The following is a 27586-nucleotide window of genomic DNA, read 5'->3' on the forward strand; positions in this document are numbered from 1 at the left end:
TAAAACAGATAGAACATGTATTCATAAAAATGCTGTACTTTTATCTAAAAAATCCTTGCACTAATTTTATAAAGATCTATTGTTATATTTATACATTTTATCCTGTTATGAATTCACCATAATGTCTTCTGATTACTGCAGGAAAGCTCCAAGTATCTTCCTCTGACACATCACACAGCATAAAACCAGAGAGGAAAGGGTTACAGAGTAGAGAGTACTGATTGGCTGACTGCACAGGCTTGCTCCTGTGAGGGAGACACAGACACGCCCCCTCCAACCTGCACAATGAAAAAGTAACTCACCAGCAGATAAATGCTTATATCTCTGGATATATAGGTCCGAGACACATAAAAATTATATACACATGATCAGGATTGGGTCCTGAGTAACATATGACTTTTTTTAGGTTTTTTTGCACTATGACCGGTACGCTTTAAAGGTGTTTCCAGGATTCTTTTTTATAATCAGGATAGGGTGCACTTTTGCAGTTATGTTTTTTTCCTCCTCCCCTTCTAAAAATCATAACACTTTAAATTTTGCACCTACAGACCCATATGAGGGCTTGTTTTTTGCGTCACCGATTGTTCTTTGTGTCACCAATTTTCTTTGTATTGACTCCACTTATTTTATAACAAAATCTGCGGCAAAACAAAAAAAAAATTTAAGTAGTGGGGTGGAATAAAATAAAATGACATTTTGTAACTTTTTAGGGCTTCCGTTTCTACAATACTTTTTCGGTAAAAATGAAACATGATCTTTATTCTGTAGGTCCATACGATTACAAGGATACCCAATTTATGTAGGTTTTATTTTACTACTTTAAAAAAAAATCCTAAATACATGCAAAATTAGTATGTTTTAAAATTGTCATCTTCTGACCCCTATAACTTTTTAATTTGTCTGCATACGGGGCTATATGAAGGCTCATTATTTGCACCGTAGTCTGAAGTTTTTATCTGTACCATTTTTGTTTTGATGGGACTTCTTGATCATTATATGAAGTGACCAGAAATGCACAATTTTGGACTTTGGTATTTTTTTTTACGTGTACGTCATCGACCATGCGGTTTAACTAACGATATATTTTAATAGCTTGGACATGTATCTATGTGGCGATACCACATATGTTTTATGTTTTTTATTTATTAAAAAAAATTATTTAATTTAACTTTTAATAGGGGAGCCGCTTCTTCACATTTATTACGTATTTTTTTTCCATTTTACCTTTTTTTAGTGGCATAGAGGGCTATAACATGCAATCTTGTGAATGAATATACTGTTCAATGCTGAGCGTTTGGCTCAGCATTGAACTGTGTTATCGGACGGTGAGGAGGCAGGCAAGGGCTGCCTGGAATGTTTTACTCTCATTTTAGATCAAAGTTGATTGCAACCTCTAAAGGGTTAATGCCGGGCATCAGCCCACTCGGTGATGCCTGGCATTAACCATGGGTCCTAGCTGCTGATAGCAGTTGGAACCCACCACATTTAAAGCACACTCTGCCGTGAGCGTATTGGAACTAAACCAAAAATGGGAGGAAAAAAAGCAAATTGGACATAATGTCACACAATGTCACACCAAACTCCAAAAATAGGCTGGACAAAATTATTGGTACCCTTAACTTAATATTTGGTTGGACACACTTTGGAAAAAATAACTGAAATCAATCGCTTCCAATAACCATTAATAAGCTTCTTACACCTCTCAGACGGAATGTTGGACCACTCTTCCTTTGCATACTGCTCCAGGTCTCTCTTATTGGAAGTAGATTATAGTATTTAAAGAAAAAATTATACAAACGTGGCACTTCTCCCATAAAATATTTTCTTTATTACAACATCAAAGGTATAAAGGATGGTGATGGCACTTTCAACATGTTTCTAGCTCGTACCGAGCTCTTTATCAAGATGTGCGTACAGATACATAGCCAGGACACATTATATAGAGGCATACTAATGAGTGGACAAGCTGTGGATTTTCCCGGGAAATTGGTACACCCAGACCTTGGCTTCACTTAAGGGAGTCCTAAAATGTTATGTGTTACATAACATTACAAAATTACATAAGTGAAAACCCGTCATTGACCTGGTTAATGATACATTAATTAAAAATACAAATACAACAGTTCTTATATATAAAATCATAAAAAACACAAAAAAAGAGATTCCACTGGAATCTCTCTTCTTTTGTTTTTTATTATTTTATATGTATTTAAGAACTGTTGTATTTGTATTTTTAATTTATCGTTAACCAGGTCAATGACGGGTTTTCACTTTTAATCATATTGGAACTCTTTATGTAATTTTATAATGTTATGTAACACAAGTCTCAGAATCGCCATTTTGGGACTCCCTTAAAGGGGTACTCTGCCCCTAGACATCTTATCCCCTATCCAAAGGATAGGAGATAAGATGTCAGATCGCTGCGGTCCTGCTGCTGGGGAGTCCTGGCACAGAGAGAGTTCGCTCTGCACGTATTGACGGGCAATACAGGGGCCGGAGCATTATGTCATGGCTCCGCCCCTCATGACGTCACGGCCCGCCCCTTTCAATACAAGTCTATGGGTCTTGCATTAAGGGGACGGGCCGGGATGTCACGAGGAGCGGATCCATGATGTCACGCTGCTCCGTCTCCTGTATCGCTCGTCATTACGCACAGAGCAAACTCGCAATCTGACATCTTATCCCCTATCCTTTGGATAGGGGATAAGATGTCCAGGGGCGGAGTATCCCTTTAAATGAATCCAAGGTCAGGGTGTACCAATTTCCCAGGCAAATCCACAGTTGTCCACTCATTAGTATGCCTCTATATAATGTACTGGCTATGTATCTGTATGCACATCTTAATAAAGAGCTCGGTTCGAGCAAGAAACGCGTTGAAAGTGCCATCACCATCCTTTCTACCTTTGATGTTGAAATAAAGAAAATCTTTTATGGGAGAAGCGCCACGTTTGGAGAATATTTTCTTTAACTACTATAATCCATTTCTGCTTGCTGACCCTTATGGAGGATTGGGTGCTCCAAAGGCTGCTGACCCGCTCAGTGATATGCTGTTCTAGATGTTATGCTCTGAGCATAACCAACTCCGGTCAGCATAACTTATTTGCAACCCTTGCTCATTTATACTATGGTAATATGCTAGGATCGCGCTCCTCTTTCTCTTCAGTTAATCTCTTATTGGAAGGGCGCCTTTTCCCAACAGCAATTTTAACAACTCTCCACAGGTGTTCAATGGGATTTAGATCTGGACTCATTGCTGCCACTTCAAAACTCTCCAGCGCTTTGTTGCCATCCATTTCTGGGTGCTTTTTGACGTATGTTTGGGGTCATTGTCCTGCTGAAAGAATCAAGATCTCAGACGCAAACCCAGCTTTCTGACACTGGGCTGTACAGTGCGACCCAAAATCCTTTGGTAATCCTCAGATTTCATGATGCCTTGCACACATTCAAGGCACCTAATGCCAGAGGCAGCAAAACAACCCCAAAACATCACTGAACCTCCACCATATTTCAGTGTAGGTACTGTGCTCTTTTTCTTTGTATGCCTCATTTCGTTTTTGGTAAACAGTAGAATGATGTGCTTTACCAAAAAGCTCTGTCTTGGTCTCATCTGTCCACAAGACTATTTCCCAGAAGGATTCGGGCTTACTCAAGTTCATTTTGGCAAAATGTAGTCTTGTTTTTTTATGTCTCTGTGTCAACAGTGGGGTCCTCCTGGATCTCCTGCCATAGCGTTTCATTTCATTTGAATGTCGACGGATAGTTTGCGCTGACACTGATCCTCCCTGAGCCTGCTGGACAGCTTGAATATCTTTGGAACTTGTTTGGGGCTGCATATCCACCATCCGGACTATACTGTTGATACCTTTCATCATTTTTCTCTTCCATCCATGCCCAGGGAGATTAGCTACAGTGCCATGGGTTGCAAACTTCTTGATATTGTTGCACAATCTGGACAAAGGCAAATCTAGATCTCTGGAGATGGACTTGGTACCTTGAGATTGTTGATATTTTTACACAGTTTTGGTTCTCAAGTTCTCTTCTCCTCTTTCTGTTGTCCATGCTGAGGCTAAGTCTCCACCTGAAAGCAGATAAAAAGGAGAGAAGTTCACTTAGTATTTGCATTTTGTATCTGTGTGTGCCACACTAAGGCTAAGTTTCCACTTGGTTTTTTTTCTGGCAGTCTTTGAAAAACTGCCACTGCAGTTTTTAAAGGGGTTCTCCAGTGCTTAAACATCTTATCCCCTATCCAAAGGATAGGGGGTAAGATGCCTGATCGTGGGAGTCCCGCCGCTGGGGACCCCCGGGATCATGCACGCGGCACCCCCGTTTGTAATCAGTCCCCGGAGCGTGTTCGCTCCGGGACTGATTACCGGTGACTACAGGGCGGGCTGCGTGTGACGTTACGCCTGCGCCGGCTTGTGACGTCACGCTCCGCCCCGCAATGCAAGCCTACCGGAGGGGGCATGATAGCTGTCATGCCCCCTCCCGTAGGCTTGCATTGAGGGGCGGAGCGTGACGTCACATGCTGGCACAGGCATGACGTCACACGCAGCCCGCCCTGTAGTTGCCGGTAATCAGTCCCGGAGCGAACACACTCCGGGGACTGATTACAAACGGGCTGCCGCGTGCATGATCCCGGGGGTCCCCAGCGGCGGGACTCCCGCGATCAGGCATCTTATCCCCTATCCTTTGGATAGGGGATAAGATGTTTAAGCACCAGAGAACCCCTTTAAGCTAAAATCAGAAGTGGATCCATAAAGGAGGAGAAGTGTAAGTCCTTCCTTTATATGTCCTATTCCTTTTGAATACACTTCTGGCTTTGGCTCAAAAACAGCAGTGGCAGTTTTTCAAAAACTGCCAGAAAAAAAAGTGGAAACTTAGCCTTAGTGTGGCACACACAGACACACAATGCAAAGACTAAGTGAACTTCTCTCCTTTTTATCTGCTTTCAGGTGGGATTTTTATATTGCCCACACCTGTTGCTTGCCTCAGGTGAGTTTAAAGGAGCATCACATGCTTGAAACAATCTTATTTTTCCACAATTTTGAAAGGGTGCCAATAATTCTGACCAGCCTGTTTTTGGAGTTTGGTGTGACATTATGTCCAATTTGCTTTTTTACCTCCCTTTTTTGGTTTCGGTCCAATACACAAAGGGAATAAGGGTATGTTCATACTGCGGAATTCTGCACAGTGAACGTTAGCATCTGTGTGAATGGGTATTCCGCGAGACCCGTTCACACTGCGGAATTTCAGCGGCGGACTATGCCTGTTCCTGTTCATCCTTTGTGCGCATGTCCGCGAGCACTGCATAGCCATCAATGGTGACGGTGCAGTGCCTTGCGGTCCTGCCGCCACCACCGGCTGCCAAGCTGAATCTCCGCTCGCTGAATTTCGCAAGCGGAGATTCAGCTATAAATCGTTATTCTGAACATACCCTAAACGTGTATAGCAAAACGTGTTACTACAATCCTTTTCTGTGAGAAATACTTCATTTTCTTGATAAATTTCAGGGGTGCCAACATTTACGGCCATGATTGTATATACCAGTGGTCAGCAAATTACAGCTCACCAGCTGGCACTATCCACCATCTATCCTCCCCGTTACCATGCTTGGAGTTGTTGTTTCAGCTTGAGAGCCACAGCCTTGTCTGTGTGTTATTTCAACAAAGTAGAAGAGATGAGCAGCTGCCAGAAGCCTCTGGCAATGCTTATCCTCATATGAGACAAAAAGAAAAATAGTAAATGTGGGCCATTGTGTGTATGTCTAAGGTGGGCAGATTTGATTGTGAGCACTGTCGAACACGGATTGATGTGAAGCATGACAATATCCGTACAGAGCTGTAGAATTGGTCAGTGCTATATAAAGATCGTTATGGAATTAACCTCTTTACTAGGAGTATTAGACCGGTCTTAGACTTGAGATGACAGTCAGTAGTCAACTACCCTAATAAAAAGCTGCCAGACACATCCAGTGCCTCCTATATCACAAACTGGAATTCAGGCTATCTGGGGAATTCATGAAGATTTGCTTAAATTGTACTGAAACTCTATGCCAGATTTCAGTGTCTTCATACCACCCCCCAATAAAAGCAGGGGCAGGGGGCTCTCCTTTCTCTCATAGAAGAGACCAGAAAAGAAGGAGTAATACAGAGGGAGTAGTATTGTAGTATTTGAAGTTGCACTGTTACATTTTTCATCTCCTTTCCTTTTAAGTGTATTGCACATAGGCAGGCAAAGATGCACCACATTTAGTAAACACATTTCACATTTAGACCGAGATATGAAAAGCAGATGTAGGCATTTTCTTTCACAACATGTATCGGAGTCCGTGCATCTCCGTGTCTTTACCTTCTCCACTTTCCTTCTCTCCTTTCCCTCTTATTGACCTCAATCTCCTCTAATTTCTCTTGTAACCCAGCAGGGCTGTTTATTGCAATAACCTCTCACATCAATAGAAAACCTCCTGTCCATTACATGGGGGGGGGGGGGGGGGGGATTGTCAGAATAATATGAGAAATCATGCACTGATGACTGCAAACTACACTCTGAATTTCCTTCCCTTTCCCCCTTTCTCTTCCTTTTGTAATTTTTAATAATCTCAATAAACATAAAGAACATAAATTGAATGACCGTCTCCTTTTTTTTGCCCCATAGCTACACAGCTTCCCTGCGCCATCTAAGAGCACATTAGCAGTCTGTTCATAGACCACTGATTAGCTAATCTGATAACTGCAGGACAACGGATCCTATCACAATTACTAGCGCCGCAGCGTTCAATCCTATACCGATCCAGGGACATGAAGGATAGGCCTGCAAATTGGTGGTCGCCGTAATTACCACAATGCTGCCCGATGATCCCTTTATTTCCATCTTGTATTTGTGGACGCTAGAAGTGCTGGCTTACCAAAGGGTTAAGTAGAGGAGCCGTGAAACCAAACATTTGTAGGGCCTGTTGGCAGCTCCTAGTGGCAGATATACTGCTCTCCTCTAGCTTCCCACTGATAGCACACTGCTGAGGTGTAGATTCATGACTTGTGTTCCCTCCACCCCTCCAGTGAAACAATTGTGCCATTGTTTGAGAGGATCTGCCCTCAGAAAATGTTCTACTGTTCACAGGCATCCTCCACAACTTTCTTTAAAGAGAACATAAAGCTGCCTTGGTGTCTTATAAGTGCTGGAGCAATGTTTTATTAGGAAATGATTTTCCAGGATTTTTGTGCAGCACGCGGGGTGGAGGGGAGCGCTCATCCTTCCTGACCTTGTGTTTTGCCTTAAAGACATTTTCTGCTCTGAGAAGAGAATAACCTTTTTATATATATATATATATATATATATATATATATATATATATATATATACCAGCAAAAGAACAGTGCTAGCTATTGACGTGGATTTCTGCAAATATTTGACTTTGCCAGCTGTTAATGTGGTGCTCCTAATTTATTTATTGGGCAGAGGATGGTTAGTAATGGAAGTTTTTATCTCATTTACGCTACTAAACGTGTTAAGATGGGGTCCTTATTTATAAGCAGAATTTTATAGATTTGCTGTTGGTCCGTTTTAGTTACCTCAGCTGCTGGCCCATAAAAAGAACATGGCATAAAAAGATGATCATTGCCTCCTGTTCTGACTGTAACAGTCAGAACAGGACGCGATTCGGCCCTTAGCCTTCCTCTGCTGAGGAAGGAGATGTATAGCAAACTTCGAGGCGGATAGGAATTCCGGCGCTGATCAAGGAGAAGACAATAGAGCCAGGTGTGTAGCGAACAGATTTAATCCAACGCGACGCGTTTCACCGCGCTTGCGCGGTTTCATCAGGCATGATGCTGAGGAAGGCTAAGGGACGAAATGTGTCCTGTTTGAAGGATTTGCAATAAACTACCACGCAAGCTTGGAACATTGGTGAGTGGTGGGACTCTTTCTCCACTATTATATCTACTTATCCTCATGCACCACCCACAAAGGATGTGCCGAGCCACCTACATCACTGTAACAGAAGAGTGCTCTAGAGCAGTGGTCTTCAACCTGCGTACCTCCAGATGTTGCAAAACTACAACTCCCAGCATGCCCGTACAGCCGTTGGCTGTCCGGGCATGCTGGGAGTTGTAGTTTTGCAACATCTGGAGGTCCGCAGATTGAAGACCACTGCTCTAGAGTATCCGTGAATCTTTTGAACGAAGACATTTTCCTATCTCACTTATATAAAGCTTAGGTTTAGAGACACTGCATTGATTGAGTGTGCTGCAGTGGATGACTGATGACTGTCATTCTCACTGGCTGCTTTAAAGGGGTGTTCCATGCAAAAACTTTTTTTTATATATCAACTGGCTCCGGAAAGTTAAACAGATTTGTAAAATACTTCTATTAAAAAATCTTAATCCTTCCAATAGTTATTAGCTTCTGAAGTTTTCTGTCTAACTGCTCAATGATGATGTCACGTCCCGGGAGCTGTGCATGAAGGGAGAATATCCCTTGCATGATGGGAAAATATCCCCATAGGAGCTGGACAGCTCCCACGACGTGAGTCATCAGAAAGCAGTTACACAGAAAACAGCAACTCAACTTCAGAAGCTAATAACTATTGGAAGGATTAAGATTTTTTAATAGAAGTAATTTACAAATCTGTTTAACTTTCCGAAGCCAGTTGATATATAAAAAAAAAAGTTTTTGCCTGGAATACCCCTTTAAAGTAGAGCTACAGAGTCACATATGTTGCGCAACATCAACTCCTCTCAAAGTTTGTGTGAGACCTGTCAGCAACTTGCTGTCATGTGTCCTTAAATTGCAGAGACCTCACAGACTCGTCACAGTAACCTGTGTTGCGCATTACAAGGGTTACTCCGGTGGAATATTTTTTTTTTATCAACTGGTGCCAGAAAGTTAAACAGATTGGTAAATCACTAATGTTTTAATCCTTCCAGTTCTTATCAGCTGCTGTATGCTCCAGAGAAAGTTCTTTTTGAATGTATTTTCTGTCTGACCACAGTGCTCTCTGCTGACACCTCTGTCCATGCCAGGAACTGTCCAGAGCAGGATAGGTTTGCTATGGGTATTTACTCCTGCTCTGGACAGTTCCTGACATGAACAGAAGTGTCAGCAGAGAGCACTGTGGTCAGACAGAAAAGAGATTCAAAAAGAAAATAATTTTCTCCGTAGCATACAGCAGTTCAGAAGTACTGGAAGGATTAAGATTTTTAAATAGAAGTAATTCATAAATCCGTTGAACTTTCTGGCACCTTTAAAGGGGTACTCCCGTGGAAAACTTTATTATTATTATTATTTTTTTTTTTTTATAAAAAAACTGGTGCCAGAAAGTTAAACAGATTTGCAAATCACTTCTATTAAAAAATCTTAATCCTTCCAGTACTTTTTAGGGGCTGTATACTAAAGAGAAATCCAAAAAAGAAATGCATTTCCTCTGATGTCATGACCACAGTGCTCTGCTGACCTCTGCTGTCCAGTTTAGGAACTGTTCAGAGCAGCATATGTTTGCTATGGGGATTTTTTCCTGCTCTAGACAGTTCCTAAATGGACAGTAGAGGTCAGCAGAGAGCACTGTGGTCATGACATCAGAGGAAATGCATGTCTTTTTTGGATTTTTCTTTAGTATACAACCCCTAAAAAGTACTGGAAGGATACATATTTTTTTTTAGAAGTGATTTAAAAAAAAAAAGTTTTCCATGGGAGTACCCCTTTAAGGTCAGCGCTGGCAGAGTCACATGCTATAAACAATCTTCAACCAAGAATACATCAAAGTTGGATTTTGGGTGGTTGTCACTTCACAACCACATTGGCAATCACTAAATGAGATGTTGCATGCTACACAGCCGTGTAGCCTTGGAGTGTCTGCTTTTTACTGCCATATTATTTTGGGGTTCAGCATTTTGTACTGATAAATTTGTTAATAGGACACTGTCATTTAAAGACCCAGACAAATCAAATCTTTTGTTATGTCTCTATGAAATGAGTGTTTAAACCCCAACCAATTGCTAGATAGTGCTGGGAGAAGTTCATTTGTTGTTTCCGAAGTCTAAGCAACATTACCAAGATGGTCTTATAATACAAGTCTATGGGATGTCTCAGAGTGGGGACTGCTCATTCTAACGATCAAACCTTTGACGTGTCTCTATAACAAGGGGAAAAAAAATATTTTTAAAGAGACAGGTACACATGAATATATCTTTTATTGCAGTTGGAGATCTGTTTTTCCACAATCTAATGTTAAAATTCTGCTACCACTAGGGTGAGCGTATTGCATGTTGTGTTATTAAGAACAGTCGAACAGTATGCATTAAATGTCATGGCTCCTCTCAGTGGTGGCAGACTTTTATCACTTAAAGAGTTCCTGTCGCCAAATAAAACTTTTAATATAGTGTTCCTTGTGTAATTAGCAGACACTTTCCCATTCACTTGGTTTTTAAAATTATCAACATAAATATGTTTAAAATGTCATATAAAAAACGGCCACTATAGGTGGCTCTGTTCTGTTACCTGCCACAATTAATACAGTGAGTTTGGTCTCCTCCCGGGCCTGGCAGGAGTCCAAACTCAGGAAGTGTTTCTCTGCACTGAGCTTGATTGACAGCTGCACAGAAAGTGAAAGCTCCACAGATTCGTGCAGAAAGACTGAAAGCTGCAGAAGAACCTCACTGATGGCAACACAGACTGAAACATGTAGAGAGCCTGAGGTCTTCTATTCATCTCAGCTCTGCAATTTGTGAGGGCTGAAGTGGTCCCCCAGCAGGCTTCAGTGATGTTATGCCTGCTTGCAAACACCACTTTCTCCTGTTGGTAAATTGCACTATGTGAGCAAGAAGAAAGGTATGATACACAGCTTTTTAAAGCTCTGAATTTCTTTCTTTTTAAGGGCTTAAGGGGTGTTAGGAGTAGTTGGGGAACATAGCCTGAGTTAATTTAGAAAAGTTTATTCGGTGTCTGGTACTTTTTAATGACCTCTGTGTAGAGGAATTGTAGGTGTTGCAATAGACAGGACTTAATAGCTAGAAATTGTGCTGATTAATTTTCTTACTATATCAGTTTTAAGATAAAAAAAAAGTATCTGATCATGGGGTCTGACCAGTAGGACCCCCACAAATCACAAGAACAAAAGTTCCTTATCCTAAATGAATAGAGCAAAGAATGCATGCTTGTGAGACTGCCAATGATAGCCAGGTGATTTATACTAGAACCTTTTTTTCTGCCAGGGCTTATTTGGATATATTTAAGCTCATTCGCAGGCCAAACAAGATTATCAACTTCAAAATGAACCGCTATGTTTGGTCAAACATTTAACCCCTTAATGACGCCACCTGTTTTGGCCTTAAAAAGAATCTGACAGCTAGTTCACCCGCACTGACTGTAAAATGAGGGATTTCTCACTGAAATGTGTTCAATAGGTTCTGCATTTTGCTTTTAAATAATTTAATTCCTAATGCACCCCCAGCGCTCATTGGAGGCGGAAAACCAGGTGGCCAAGTTCCCGTCTCCTACATAATCCCCTTTCGCCCCCCTCCCCTTCATTATTATGCTAATGAAGGATGGGGGTGAGCGCTCTGGTGATCACATGGCGGGGTATCTGATGGGTGACAGGTTGAGCCCCCTCCCCCTATCAGACCTGTAGATACAGCAGTCTCACTGACCACAGCAACTACAGGGTTAACTCTCAGGATCGGAGCTTCGTTCCTGGCAGTTATGGTGGGACCTTGGCTGTGTGTGACAGCCATATCCCGCTCAGGTTGCTTCGGCTCAGCCCACGAACGCCCTGTAATGGGTATTTGTCATATAACGGAAAGGGGTTAATTAACGCATATCATCAGCTTTGTTCTGCAGCCACTAGAGGCCGAGAGCATCTCTACCTTTTGGACACTCATGGTGACGTCATTTATTGTGCAAGTCCTGGAAGAAGAGATGCCCTTGGCCTCTAGTGGCCACAAATAGAGTCCCTAAAGACTGCAAGCATTAGAAAATTCTCATTCTAGGATGGGCTAGGACACCTGTTGCGGTTCTTGCCTCTCCACATTTTCCCCTCTGGAATGTTGAGACCCCCCCAGGGGGGTTCTTATATGGCCCACTGGCTGTATGTTCTCCATTGGTGTATTAGTCAATTGCTAGAATTGCAGGTAATAGCTGTCTTCAAACAAGATTTCACTTAAGACCTATTGATATTTTAGAACCGAGCTGCTTTTAACATAGCGATTTATAAATGGATATATAGATCTTGGGTATCCCATCCTCAATGTACTAGAAATTATATTCATGTTTCACAGAGATTGATTTGGATCACCAATGACTTGCTTTACTATTAAACATTGATGTGCTACTGCTGTACGGTGCTTTGGCTTTGTCTCTTTTTGGCATGCATGTACACGATTCCCTAAAAATTATATGATTGTAAGATTCTGTATAATTTTAAACTAATTTGTCTTGCAATTTATTTCAGGAGAATGGATTTAGACAAGTGAAAGACGAAAAGCAAGCACTAAAAGCCTGAAGGGAAAAAGTGCATTGGGAAATGCAGGTGAGTTTTTTTTAATTCTTAACCCCCCCCCTAAGGCCTCGTCAACACTTCGGACATTTAGCCAGCAAAATTTCACTGGCTGAATGTCCTGTTGCAGCGTGCGCTGCCGCATACTTTGGCGGTAGGGCCTCGCAGTCACCTTTCATTATACTCCCATCTGTGCTGTGGAGAAAGGCATTTCTGGGAAATGATATGAACAGGACAGGAAGTCTCAGTTTAGTATTAGCCCTAGTGGCCAAATTGGAAGTTGCAAGGTTTCAGGATTATTATAAAATATAGATGAAAAATAAAACATTTTGAAATACATCACCACAAATTCCTTAAAAAAAAATATGGTTAAAATCCTGATTTTAAACAATAGGATATATTTTGATGGCACATTACCTTTTAAATCTGCTTTTGGTGTCTTTTTCTCAGAGCAACAAATCAGAATTACAAAAACAAGGTTGCTCTTTTTTCCCCCATATTTTTTTTTAAATCTTTTGCCACAATACCAGAATCAACCTAAAGACATTGGTGCTGTGATGCTGTTTCTGGAAGAATGTTTTTCTTATTCTGTACAACTCTACTCTATTCCCATGTCTTCATTTCTGTTTCTCAACCCCCTCCAGAGTAAAGTACCGTATTTTACGCCATATAAGACGCTTCGTCATATAAGACGCACCCAATTTTAAAGGGTGAAAATCTAGAAAAAAAAAGATTCTGAACCTTCAACCTGCAGACCTCCAGATGTTGCAAAACTACAACTCCCAGCAAGCCCGGACAGCCATTAGCTGTCCGGGCATGCCAGGAGTTGTAGTTTTTCAACATCTGGAGGTCCGCAGGTTGAAGACCACTGGTATAGGAGGTAATACTCACGTGTCCTAGCCGCTCCGGACCCGTCACCGCTGCCCTGGATGTCGCCCTCCATTGCTGTTGCTGCATCCCCGGGGTGTCCCCGTCGCTCCGGAACGTCTCTGCTGCCGGGTATCCTCGCTCTCTGTCGCTGCCATCACGTTGCTATACTACGCGACGGCGTGATGACGACGAAGGAGAGCGCCAGCCATGCAGGGGATCCCGGCACGGAGCAGACACCGAGGAGGCAGGTAAGGTCCCTCCCGGTGTCCTGTAAGCTGTTCGGGACGCCGCAAACACGCTCCGGGGACTGATTACAAACGGGGTGCCGCGTGCATGATCGCGTGCGTCCCCAGCTGCGGGACTCCCGCGATCAGGCATCTTATCCCCTATCCTTTGGATAAGGGATAAGATGTGTAAGAACCGGAGTACCCCTTTAAATTATCGTCTTTAACCAGCTAGTCTTTGATGGTGGAAACAGCTGTACGTATGAACACTATATAAGTACAAGCCTGTATCAAGGGCTGCTTGGTTGTACTTAACTTGAAGTATAACAGTATATTGGAGGAGGTTATGTCACTTTAAGCTTGCTAATGCCAGACACCTTTACATTCTTGCAGATGACAATGTAGACCTAGATAGCACATTGACCTGAAATGCTTTTCTCGGAAGAATGCTAGAGTGAAGTGAGTCGGTCAGATCATGAAAGGCTTTTTAGGGCTGGGAGCCAGTCAACATGAAATGAGCCTCGGCCTTTGATTCAAGGGAAGAAATGAATACAGTATGTTAGCCAGGAAAGAAAAAACTGCTGATCACTGAAGTGGGGGGAGGTGGAGGAGGTGCAGACTCCCAGTGCCTGACTCCTGAAATAAAATATTTTTCTCTGTGAGAAATGCAGGTCCTCGCAGGTCACATGGTCTCATTTCACTGGTGGAGAGGAGAATGTGTTCTGTGGTATTTCCTGAGACTTCATAAACAGAGGAGGAACATGAGGGGGTTGGGGAGGGAGGCTGAGGATGAGAGAGGTTAGGCTGGGAGGGGCAGGAGGGAAGGTGGCAGCGCTGCTGCATTGCTTTATGATCTATAAAATGTACAATCACATAATGATGCCAAGATCTGCTATTTAAAGGTCATTGGAATTCAACAAGTACGACGGGCGTTTCCTTTATTTAACCTGCAGGAGATGCTTTATTAAGACATAAATTGCTTAGAAAAACCTTTAGTAAATAGGAGAGCGTTCATAGAATCTAAATGGATGTGCAGCCGAAAGCTTTCCATTCACTGTGTTTAGATAAAAAAAACTATTCTACATTGAGGCTATACTAAAAGCGGATGGGCAGAGGGTTGGTGGAGGTTCCTGGGCAAAATTATATACAGGGGTCCACACCCAGGTAATAAATGTGGATGCCCAACCACTGGATTTTTTTTCTAATACAGGCAGAAAATATAATTTACATGTTGTTGGAGTAACTTATTTAAGGATATTGATCACCTTAATTTTTTTATTTTTTTTATTTTTAGTATGTTATATAGCTATCTTGTCTGAGCTGCTATGATTTATATGAGCTACATGGACATTGGAAACAATAGTCTGGAGCTGTTTCATTACGATCTATGGAAATATTTTTTTAGGCATGCTCTGTGATCTGTGCAGATAAGGTCATTGTGCAGGAGAAGGGAGCACTAACCATGACATATCTTAAATGGCCTGATCCCATCTTATCTATCTACTGGTGTCCACTTTTATTGTAAACCTGTCTGTGATGATAATGAGGAGACTGCTGAAAAGTTTTTTTTTAAGAGAACAGAAAGTGTTTATTATTAGACTTATGTTGACACATATTCTATAATTGTGCTTGCTTTTCTGCTTGGAGTGTCTGTCAATATTGGGAGCCACTGGATGGTATAAGCCACCATTTATTCCCCCCCCCCCCTTATATTCAGTCTTAAAAGCAGGACATCCATTGTCTGAGCTGCAGTGTGACATGTCGGGAAGCTGCAAGAAGACTGGGGGTGGGATGTGGATATCTGGGGTACTGGGAGAGCAGTGGAAGGTAAGTCTAGAGAGAACCAATCATCAGATTTAACCCTATATAACCCTTGGCAAAGTGTTATATAGGGTAAAATCTTTATTCTTACCATCCCCGGGGGACACTCCTGCCCCCCAGGGATGGTAATGTTGTGGACTTGTAAACTAACCGTGCTGGCCCCGCAAGTAGTCCCCTGGGCGGGGAGCTCCTCTTAACTACTCCTGTTACTTCGGCCGACAGCATCGCCCCCTCAGCTTGATTGACGGGCCGTATCATCTCTCTTTTCACTGAACAGAGGGAGCAAAGTGATGACACGGCCCGTCAATCAAGCCGAGTGGGCGTATCTGCCTGCCGAAATAACAGGAGTAGGTAATAGGAGCTCCCCACCCAAGGGACTACTTGTGGGGCTGGCGGGGACTAGTTTATAAGTTCATATCCTCACCATCCCTGCAGGCAGGAGCGTACCCGGGGATGGTGGGGATAAAGAGTTTACTCTATATAACACTTTGCCAAGCGATATATAGGAAAAAAAATCTGATGATTGGTTCCCTTTTAAGCATATTTTTATTCCAGCAGCCTAGGCAGACTGGATTAAAAAAAAGTCCACTGGAGGAATCCTTTACACTTTAGTATCGGCATTCTAGTGGTCATTACAAACAGATTTTGCTATAACTTTAAGTAATTCACTTTTTTCCAGATATTCTTCATATTATATACCATAGTCCTGAAATTCAAAACACACCATGCCCCCTAAAATTCATTATAGTACACTGTGTCCCACAGATAAGTTCTTTGGATACTGTACTTCTAAATATGAATTAATTATATACTGTTTTGTCATATAAAAAATTATTATATACTGTGCCCCATTATCAATTAAATATATACTGTGCCCCTTTATGAATAAATGATATACTGTGCCCCCATATATCAATAAAGTAATATACTGTAACCCCACATATAGATTTATTCCATACACTGTAATCTCTATATATGAGTACCATATATTACATATACTGTAACCCCATATATGAATTTATCCGATATACTGTAACACATATGAATGTAAATGCAAAGAGAAGTCCAGCTCACCCTTCCCTGGACAGGTGGAGCACGGATCCAGATGCTGGACGGCACCTGCATAGCAAATGGGAAAAAAAGGAAGATCGGATCCAGCTCTTGTGCAAATAAAAAACTGTGTTTATTCCAACATGACAACACAGGAACACAGGTAATGCGTTTCAAGTGCTGCAAGCACTCTGTCATACAACAAAGGAAGGAAAAACATGGATATTTATAGGTGGAGCAATCACACCGGGTCACAGGTCATATTAACCCCTTCTAAACTTCATGGTTAACCCTCGTAGAATGCACTTCTATATATATAAAACTCAACGTGTGTGTGTATGTATGTATGTATGTATGTGTGTATGTTCCAGTATCACGTCCAAACGGCTAAAGATATTAACATGAAACTTGGCACACATGTTACTTATATATCCACTTAAAATATAGGATAGTTAATTTAACCCTTAACTACCCCCATTTGTGAGGGTCGGGGGTTTTGTTTAAAGTCCCATGCAAATCAATGGGAAATGTATGTTCCCACATAACTTCTGTACAGCTGGAGATATTTCAATACCTGGTCACATATTACAGGTCGTAATATGAGGACGGGATGAGAGGTCAAGATAGGAGGTCGGGGTATGAGGACGGGATAGGAGGACCGGGTTAGGAGGTCGAGATAGGAGGTCGAGATAGGAGGTCGAGATAGGAGGATGGGATAGGAGGTTGTGATAGGAGGACGGGAAAGGAGGTCGGGGAAAGGAGGTCGAGATAGGAGGTCGGGATATGAAGTCAAAAGCTTCCTCCTTTGTTTATTTTCCTCCCCAACAAGGATTAGGAAGGAAAAATCGGGCAACGCCGGGTACTCGGCTAGTATAATAATAAAAACAATAATGTTTATTAATTACCATCAGAATAAAAGATATATGGAAAAAAAAAATTTGGAATCAATGGATAAAGAGGTATTGAAGACCATAGATATGTATATAAGCAAGTGAATTGGTTTTGTGGGGAGGAGGAGTAATAGCAAACAGGGGAATGGTGTCCTGAGCATGATACAATCTGTGTGGTGAAAATAAACCACACCATAATGCAACATATTCCGGATATAAATAAAGCCCAGACATTGATACTATGCAGGGTGATCCTAGGGAGGACAAACGCAGGATTCAAGAAATATATATTAATAATGAATACCTACTGGTTTAATAATGTAAAACAATCTAAAAATAAAGGTGAGAGCGCTCCATGGTGCAATTAAAACAAGGATATGAGGGTGGAGGAGAGAATGTTTCAAAACCGTTCACCCTGAGATGTTGTGCAGCCCCATACACAACAATGGTAATGCACATAAAATAGTTGTCCGCTGCCCGCCGGCTCAATAGGATATATCGAATCTGTGTAGCTTCAAGATGCTCGCAGGCTCAGGTGGGTGCAGGAACCACTCACAAGTTAAACAAGTAGGAGATAAAAACTTTATTCCTTTATTCTAGTTTCACTGTGATTGCGCAGCTTCTTCAGGCAACCTGATGCCTGAAGAAGCTGTGCAATCACAGTGAAATGCATTGCATCTTGGGAATAAAGTTTTTATCTCCAACTTGTTTAACTTGTCAGTAGTTCCTGCGCCCACCTGAGCCGGTGAGCATCTTGAAGCTACACCGATTCAATAATGTAAAACGATATCCTGGCATTTGTTCATACCCAGTGGTACCCTTTTTAAAAGCTTTTGTTTGTGGTCTCCTCCTCTCAGACTGGTTCACTCTTTCAATGGCTGAAAATTGTAATGATGAAAAACTACCTTGCTGCATCTCGGCCCAGTGTTTGGAAACTTCAGATACATTCTTGGACAAGAAGTGGAGAATATCATACAAATGTTTGCGAAGTTTCACTTTTAGTGGGTTTGGGGTACAGCAGACATATTGCATGTGACAAGTTATGCATGACACCAAATAGACCACATAGGTGATATTGCAATTGATATACTGTTTTATCAGATATGTAGTATTATTAACATAAGATGTAAAGGATTTGTTGACAGGCATAACTGTACAGCAAGTACAACGACTGTGACCACATTTATACGAGCAAGGATAACCACATGGAGGACACAGGTCGTGAGCTAAGAAAAAAACTAGGGGATACAATTTGGCCAATTGTGGGGCCCTTTAAGCTACACACCTGTATCCTGATTTCTTCACAGCTAAAAAGTAGTTCTGACAAGATCATGGGCATGTAAGTGTGAATAATTTTACAAATGGATAAGAACACAGTACTGCACGGAATGGTAAACACAATGGGAGATGGGCTAGTATTATTCTTAATTTTTTGTTTACGGTACTATTTAATAGTTCCATGCGACTCTTGTTGAATGCAATGTTCCTAGCCCTATCCAATGACCACTTGGGGTAACCACGGGCTGCCAGGCGGGATTGGATGGCTTCTGCTTCTCGTAAGAGATCAGTGTCAGTAGTACAGTTCCTGCGTGCCCGAATCATCTCACCCACCGGCAGGTTCTTGATGACATGTGGTGGGTGACACGAGCGGTAACAGGATTGAGTTAACTGAAGTGCTTTTGCTATATGTTGTGGAAAAAATTAAATAAAATTTTTCTCTGCATCACCCCTCAGGTTTAAATCTAAAAAAGAAACAGAGTGGTTGTGGTATGTGACAGTAAAACAAATTCTAAGTGTTGGAGTTGAGGTATGAAGTAAACCCCATATGAAGTAAACCAGGACCCCATATAAATATGTGATCGTCGATGTAGCGACCGTACCAGATCAGGCTGTCAACAAAGGGGTTATCTGGAGAAAACAAATAGTTGCATTCCCACCAACACATGAAAATCTTAGCTAATTGTCGTACTTATTGTAGGCCCCAAAAATGAATCACTGTTTCATAGCATAATAGCATGATGTTGGCCATTTTGTTGTATGTTCTAAATAGACTACAGTGTATTCTAAAGTTCCATCTCTACAAAAAGTGCCAGTCTAAGAGAATACTTGTTGTCTCTTTAGATATTTATGGCTGTTTAGAAAAGATAGATAAGGGGGCTAGTTACATTCTCTAGACATTCACACATCTGTGTTAGAGAATCATCCATTGTGTTATTGTTACGCCGAGCGCTCCGGGTCCCCGCTCCTCCCCGGAGCGCTCGCAACTTCCTCGCATTTGCAGCGCCCCGGTCAGACCTGCTGACCGGATGCGCTGCAATGTCTCTCTCAGCCGGGATGCGATTCGCGATGCGGGAGGCGCCCGCTCGCGATGCGCATCCCGGCTCCCGTACCTGACTCGCTCCCCGTCGGTCTTGTCCCGGCGCGCGTGGCCCCGCTCCTTAGGGCGCGCGCGCGCCGGGTCTCTGCAATTTAAAGGGCCACTGCGCCACTGATTGGCGCAGCAGGCTTGATTAGTGTGTTCACCTGTGCACTCCCTATTTATACATCACTTCCCCTGCACTCCCTTGCCGGATCTTGTTGCCATTGTGCCAGTGAAAGCGTTCCCTTGTGTGTTCCTAGCCTGTGTTCCAGACCTCCTGCCGTTGCCCCTGACTACGATCCTTGCTGCCTGCCCTGACCTTCTGCTACGTCCGACCTTGCTCTTGTCTACTCCCTTGTACCGCGCCTATCTTCAGCAGTCAGAGAGGTTGAGCCGTTGCTGGTGGATACGACCTGGTTGCTACCGCCGCTGCAAGACCATCCCGCTTTGCGGTGGGCTCTGGTGAATACCAGTAGCAACTTAGAACCGGTCCACCAACACGGTCCACGCCAATCCCTCTCTGGCACAGAGGATCCACCTCCAGCCAACCGAATCGTGACAGTTATTATCTTTCCCATAAATTTGATAGTGTTGAAAATGTCTAGTTGTTGAATCTGTCTGGAGAAACAATGTTTTGATTACTTATATATGTCAAAAATAATCCCTAAATTTTTAATTATGGCTCCAAACGTCAAGTGTGGAATGTGGGTTTGAGACCAGTTATTGTCAGTTAACCCTTAATGGTAATGATGCTAATTGTTTATGCAAAAGCACCCCCTAGCGTATGGGTAGTTGACATTACACTGACAGGAAAGGCATTATGGGTGATATGCTCAATGCATTCTGGGTATTATAGTGATGTCATAGTCATTACCATATGTAAACACCCAACCTACATTCATTGGGGGAACTCCAATTTAGGAGGGTGTGTCTAACTAATTAAAAAGTCTGGTAAACTAGATGTTAGGGAATGGCAGTAGAGAACACAAAAAAGACACAGGAAAGAGGTCCAACAAGGGGGAAAAGCCATGTGAGATCCCAGCAAGACAGACTGATCACATGGTACTAGACCAATGGCTATCCATGACGATGAGATGGATTGTTCAGCGTTCCTCAGAACAGAAGCAAGGTTCTTACGTAGACTTGGTAAGAGACACGAAAATGGTATTCCATTTAATTAAGGCCAATTTGGATAATGTGGATGGAATTATGCCATTTAGAGTGGCGAATAAATAAATAAAATTATTTAATCATCTCCACATTGAGATTTTAGTTTTAGGATATTGCGAGACTTCATTCTACCTGCAGAAGAATCAAGACTCATAATCTATCAAAGCATGAAATAATTGCTTAGACATATTGATAGAATTCCTACTTCTCAAACTAAGTGTTATAAGTATATTTCCCACACAGGAAACGTGTTTCAAGTTCTTCCTCCTAAAATATAGTATAGCAAGATCATAAAACTCTGCTATTTGTCTTAATGTCTTACCAAGATCATGTATAGAAAATAGTCCAGAATGGGGTGGAAGTATATCATAGTTCTTCCATGTTTATATCCTTAGGTGGATGTGCTCATTCTTGGAATCATGTGGTTTGTAGTTGGTTAGAAGGGGCGGGGAGTGTATTTAACATTCCATATTGAAATGTCTATGATTAGATATGGCCCACCTTGATATCATAAGGTTCCCTCTGGACATAGTGAGATGTAACCTTTTTCTTATGATAATCCTAACCTAGTAGCTTTTGTTTCATTGTAACAAGTTACTCACTACTCACATGTAGTGTTCTACTATATGTAGTCGATTAACAAACTTTCAATGTTTACTAACATATCTAATTGATATTCATTTGCAAATATCATTGTGTGTGTTACTCATTTATGTTAATAATCTTATAACCAATAAATCTGCATACTTTTATAATACCTGTGTATTATTGTATATTGCAAAACTACATCCTTAAGCGTTAATGTCATCCTGTCATTAACCTGTTAAGGACCCAGGGTGTACCTGTACACCCTGAGTCCGCTCCTGATCTATATCGCGGGGCCACGATATCAAAACCAGTGATCAATGTAAAAGATCAGTGTGTGAAGTGTTATAGGTCCCTATGGGAGCTATAACACTGAAAAAAAAGTGAATAAAGATCATTTAACCCCTCCCCTATTAAAAGTTTGAATCATCCCCCTTTTCCCATAAAAAAAACAAAAAAAAAACAGTGTAAATAAAAATAAACATATGTGGTATCGCCGCGTGTGGAAAGGTCCGAATTATAAAAATGTATAATTAATTAAACCGCACGGTCAATGGCGTGCGTGCAAAAAGATTCTGCTAAAAACTTCAGATCACGGCGCAAAAAAATGAGCCCTCATACCGCCCCATGCGTGGAAAAATAAAAATGACAATGACAAAAATGACAATTTTAAACGTATAAATTTTCCTGCATATAGTTTGGATTTTTTTTCCAGAAGTACGACAAAATCAAACCTACATAAGTAGGGTATCATTTTAACCGTATGGACCTACAGAATAAAAAGAAGGTATAATTTTTACTGAAAAATGTACTGTGCAGAAACGGAAGCCCCCAAAATTTACAAAATGGCGTTTTTATTTCAATTTTGTCTCTCATTGATTTTTTTTTTCCGTTTTGCCATAGACTTTTGAGTAAAATGACTGACGTCATTACAAAGTAGAATTGGTGGCGCAAAAAATAAGCAATTATATGGATTTTTAGCTGAAAGATTGAAAGAGTTGTGATTTTTTAAAGGTAAGGAGGAAAAAATGAAAATGGAAAAACTCCGGGTCCTTAAGGGGTTAAAAGAACTTGTTGATATCTGAGGAAATAGTCAGACTCAGATGTGAATTGTATTGATTAGCTTTGTCTACAATTCACCAGGTTATAATTTTAATATTTTTGATCATTTTCAAAATTTTTCATTTTTCATAATTAATATTTTTATGACCATAATTCATAATTGAGTTATTACCATAATGAAGGGGAAAGTTTAGCCCCATTGAAGCTCCATTAATTTGGAGGGAAAAAAACAGCTGTTAAACATGAAAAAATTGTGCTCCAGGAAAAAAAGTGACTGCCACTCCCAAAAAACTCACACAGTTCAGAGGGATAAAATGAATAGACAGATAGAAACCACTTGAGTGCAACTATTGCCAAATTGTGGGGGATGACTGAGTAGAGTGATGTCACATCAGCAGATATCCATGAATAGTCCTGAGACCGTTCAAGCACCTCAAGATTTTCTGAGTTGCTTGGTGTCTTGGATGTATGCAGAAATTTGGGGAATCAAGGGTTCAAAGAGTGTCAACCCAGGGGCATAAATTATTGTTTAGAGAGCCAATACCTGCACCAATTGGCCTGCAGGGTGGTGGAAAACAGAGCTTGTGAGTCTTTGGAAGGGAATAAAAAATGGAAATAATGGGGTGTTCTACTAAAATAAAATCAGCCTCTCTAGAAGTAAAGAAGCCACCCTCCTTAACAAGATTCATAAGCTGTGTAAGTTGGTGTTGGAAGATGTCTGTAGGATCAGACTTAAGGACACAGTAGGTACTTGTGTCTGACAGCATGTCCAAATGTATACGTCTATATAGACCTTTATCTAAAACAGGGGTATTAAAATAGTAGGGGTCCGCTTTTCCAGGTCTGCCATCCGGTGAAGGTCCGAGCTACACGCTAAGACCTGGTTCACACCTAGCGGCCACAGTGCCATGCCAGAAATAGGTGCTGCCTGTTGTAGAGCATAATTAGTATTTAATAAGTCATAATCATTCTCAATCTGTCACCACACTGTGCCCCTGGTATAATACTGCCACACGCTGTGCCCTGGTATAATACTGCCACACACTGTGCTCCTGAATATATAACTGGCAGTATTATACCAGGGGCACAGTATGTGGCAGTTATATATTCAGGGGTACAGTGTGTGGCAGTATTATACCAGGGGCACAGTATGTGGCACACACTGTGCCCCTAAATATATAACTGCCACATACTGTGCCCCTGGTATAATACTGCCACACACTGTGCCCTTGGTATAATTACTGTCACACACTGTGCCCTGAATATAATACTGCCACATGCTGTATTTCTAAATAGAATTATGTCAAACACTATGCCCCTGATATAATACTTCCACACACCATGCCCCTGAGTATAATACTGCCACAAATTGTGCCTCTAATTATGATTCCTAACACTGTTCCCCTGAGTGAAAACTACCACATGCAGAGCCCCCAAATATTATATTGCCACTGTGCTGTGAAGCGAATCATACCTCTGTCCCTTAAAACAATGAATGAGGTGCCCCCCCATGTGAACTCTCCAGCTGTTGCGAAACTACAACTCCCATCATGCAGACAGAAGAGCATGATGGGAACAGTAGTTTTGAAACAACTGTAGAGATAAAGGTTGGGAAATTCCTGTAATGCACATACTTCCAGGGCATTAAAGCTGGGAGTCTTATCAGGGGCAACCGGGTTATGATCTTGTAGCTGATTTAATTGTGATACAGACATTAGATCCTGAAAAGAAAAACCAACAATTAAATAGCATTCAGACTGAGCGTTTTTCCAATGATTCTCATAACCAAAAGAATCTATATGCGAGAAATCACCATTCAGGGTTTTAAGATCATTTAACTCATTTGCAGATAAATCATTTGCATTATATATAACATCAAAATGTCTGAATATTGTGATTCCCCTAACAAAACGATTAACGTCAAGAAGGGTCCGAAGCAAATCACACTGTGTGGTGGGTGAAAAGGAAAGTCCGACTGATAATACTGAGACTTGCTGTGCAGACAGAATTTTGGCAGAGATATTGTAAATCGATAGGGTTACTACTTCTCCTTGCGAAAGCGTGTGCTGCACCTTTCGGGTTCTGTACTTGAGGCCCACCCGCCGTTTTTTGGCGCTGATGTACGGGAGGAAGACAAACTGTGTGAACGAGGAGTGGCTGTGTTAACTGGTATGATGGTACTATCCCCATTCTGATTATTCACAGCCTCCCTATGTTCAGAAGCGGAGTCTGAAGATTCAAACTCAGTGGAGCTAAAGTTAACTCGTGCATCACCACGTTTCTTATTATGACTTCTGTTTATAACGTCTTTTAGTATAGGATTTCTTAAGAATGGAATGTGGTGTGTTCGATATAGTACTCAGCTGAGGCCAGTTAAATACAGTGTTGGACTTGTAGTCCTGTACATCTCAAATATTTAACTGGTATAGTGTCCGCGATAGATGTCTCTAACTGGGTCAGCTTTTCGTTAATGTTAGCATCAAGCTCATTGAAAAGTTCATGTTCAGCATATTTAACCACATTAACTTGCAAAGTAGTGATTTTATTTCTCACCTCCTCAAGAGCCTGTTGTTCGTGCCAAATGATCAACTTGACAAACCGCATTGAGGAATAAGTTAAAAGGTCCTGCCACTCTCTTTTAAACTGCTCTTAGTAAACAGTAGTGGGGAACTTCTTAATCCTCAAGCCTCGCAGAATCATATTTTGTGACATGTATTTCTGGAGAGAGGATATGTCCAGCCATATTCGTGTAAAAGCACTCCCTCTAGGTCCAACATGTGCATCCGTAGATCCACAAGTTCCCAGAGTCTGTAACATACTGTCCATACGTGCCTGCCTGTCCTCCATGGATTTCAAACAAGTGCTGGTGGAGGACATCTTTGGACCCGGTGAAGAAAATGCATGTCGGGTTGCAGGCTGGCGTGGGGAGCACGGATAATCCAAGGAAACCAAACGCAAAGAGAAGTGCAGCTCACCCCGCCCTGGACAGGTGGAGCCTGGATCCAGGTGCTGAACAGCACCAGCATAGCAAATGGAAAAAAGGAAGATCGGATCCAGCTCTTGTGCAAATAAAAGACTGTGTTTATTACAACACAGGTACGTTACGCGTTTCAAGTGCTGTAAGCTTGCAAGAATGGGGATAGGGCCATCAGACCAGTTAACACAGCCACTCCTCATTCACACACTGTGTCTTCTTCCCGTACATCAGCACCAAAAAATGGCGGGTGGGCCACAAGCACAGAACCTGAAAGGCGCAGCACACGCTATCGCAAGGAGAGAAAGAAGTAATTGCACCCATTTACAATATCTCGGCCAAAATCCTGTCTGCACAGCAAGTCTCAGTATTATCAGTCGGACTTTCCTTTTCACCCACCACACAGTTTGATTCGCTTTGGACACTTCTTGACGTTAATCGTTTTCTTAGGGGAATCACAATATGCAGACATTTTGATGTTCTGTCTAATGCAAATGATTTATCTGCAAATGAGTTTAATGATATTAAAACCCTGAATGGTGATTTCTCGCATATAGATTCTGTTGGTTTTGAGAATCATTGGGAAAACGCTCAGTCTGAAAGCGATTTAAAGCGATTGTTTTTGCTTTCCAGGATCTAATGTCTGTATCACAATTAAATCAGTTACAAGGTCATAACCCAGTTGCCCCTGATAAGACTCCCAGCTTTAACACCCATAATTCTAACTTTTATCCTATTGCATTTAGGACATCGGTCCTGGATTCTTTTCCGGAGGCAATCGAGACATCCATATGTGGTACATCCAATTTAACCCATTTTAAGAGGGAAGTTCTTGATAGCCTGTCCACAGCTGATGACCTTAGATTTCGACAGGCCAACAAAGGCAGCGCTGTCATTATTTTAGGTAAAGGTCTATATAGACGTATACATTTGGACATGCTGTCAGACACAACTACCGTGTCCTTAAGTCTAATCCCACAGACATCTTTTAACACCAACTTACATAGCTTATGAATCTTGTTAAGGAGGGTAGCTTCTTTTACTTCTAGAGAGGCTGATTTTATTTTAGTAGAACACCCCATTATTCCCATTTTTCATTCCCTTCCCAAGATTCACAAGCTCTGTTTTCCACCACCCTGCAGGCCAAGTGTTGCTGGTATTGGCTCTCTAAATGATAATTTATGCACCTGGGTTGACACACTCTTTCAACCCTTGATTCCCCAAATTCCGGCATACATCCAAGACACCAAGCACCTCTTAGAAAATCTTGATGTGCTTGAATGGTCTCCGGGCTATTCATGGGTATCTGCTGATGTGACATCACTCTACTCATCCCCTACAATTTGGCAATAGTTGCACTTAAGTGGTTTCTATCTGTCTATTCATCTTATCCCTCTGAACTGTGTGAGTTTTTGGGTGTGGCAGTCACTTTTTTGTTGGAGCACAATTTTTTCATGTCGGCTGTTTTTCATGACGGCTGTTGTTTCTCTCCAAATTACTGGAGCTTCAATGGGGGCAAAATTTTCCCCTTCATTAGCTAACATTTTCATGTGTTGGTGGGAATGCAACTATTTGTTTTCTCCAGATAACCCCTTTGTTGACAGCCAGCCTGATCTGGTACGGTCGCTACATCGATGATCTCATATTTATATGGAGTCCCAGTGTGGCGACTCTACCAGAATTATTTACATCATACCTCAACTCCAACACTTGTAATTTATGTTTTACTGTCACACCACAACCACGCTGTTTCTTTTTTAGATTTAAACCTGAGTGATGCCGAGAAAAATTTAATTTTTTCCACAACGTATCAAAAAAGGACGTCTGTTAAATCCTGTGTGCCCGCTCGTGTCACCCACCACATGTCATCAAGAACCTGTCGTTGGGTGAGATGATTCGGGCATGCAGGAATTGTACTACTGACACAGATTTCTTATGAGAAGCAGATGCCATCCAATCTCACCTGGCAGCCCGTGGTTACCCCAAGTGGTCATTGGAAAGGGCTAGGAACATTGCATTCAACAAGAGTCGCATGGAACTATTAAATAATTCGCGCAAACCAAAAATGAAGAATAATACTAGCCCATCCCCCATTGT

General features: G+C 41.7%; 1 protein-coding gene across 6 annotated transcripts in view; it reads left to right on the forward strand.

Moving 5' to 3' along the window:
* ZMIZ1 (zinc finger MIZ-type containing 1) overlaps positions 1-27586 on the forward strand; it is a 348947-nt gene that overhangs the window by 193174 nt on the left and 128187 nt on the right. For all 6 annotated transcript variants that reach the window (XM_056531358.1, XM_056531360.1, XM_056531359.1 and 3 more), the window contains one exon: positions 12440-12517. The gene's annotated coding sequence lies outside the window, so the exon portion shown is untranslated. The remainder of the gene's footprint in view (positions 1-12439; positions 12518-27586) is intronic.

Source organism: Hyla sarda, chromosome 7 (assembly GCF_029499605.1).
Source record: "Hyla sarda isolate aHylSar1 chromosome 7, aHylSar1.hap1, whole genome shotgun sequence".
Classification (NCBI taxonomy): Eukaryota; Metazoa; Chordata; class Amphibia; order Anura; family Hylidae; genus Hyla; species Hyla sarda.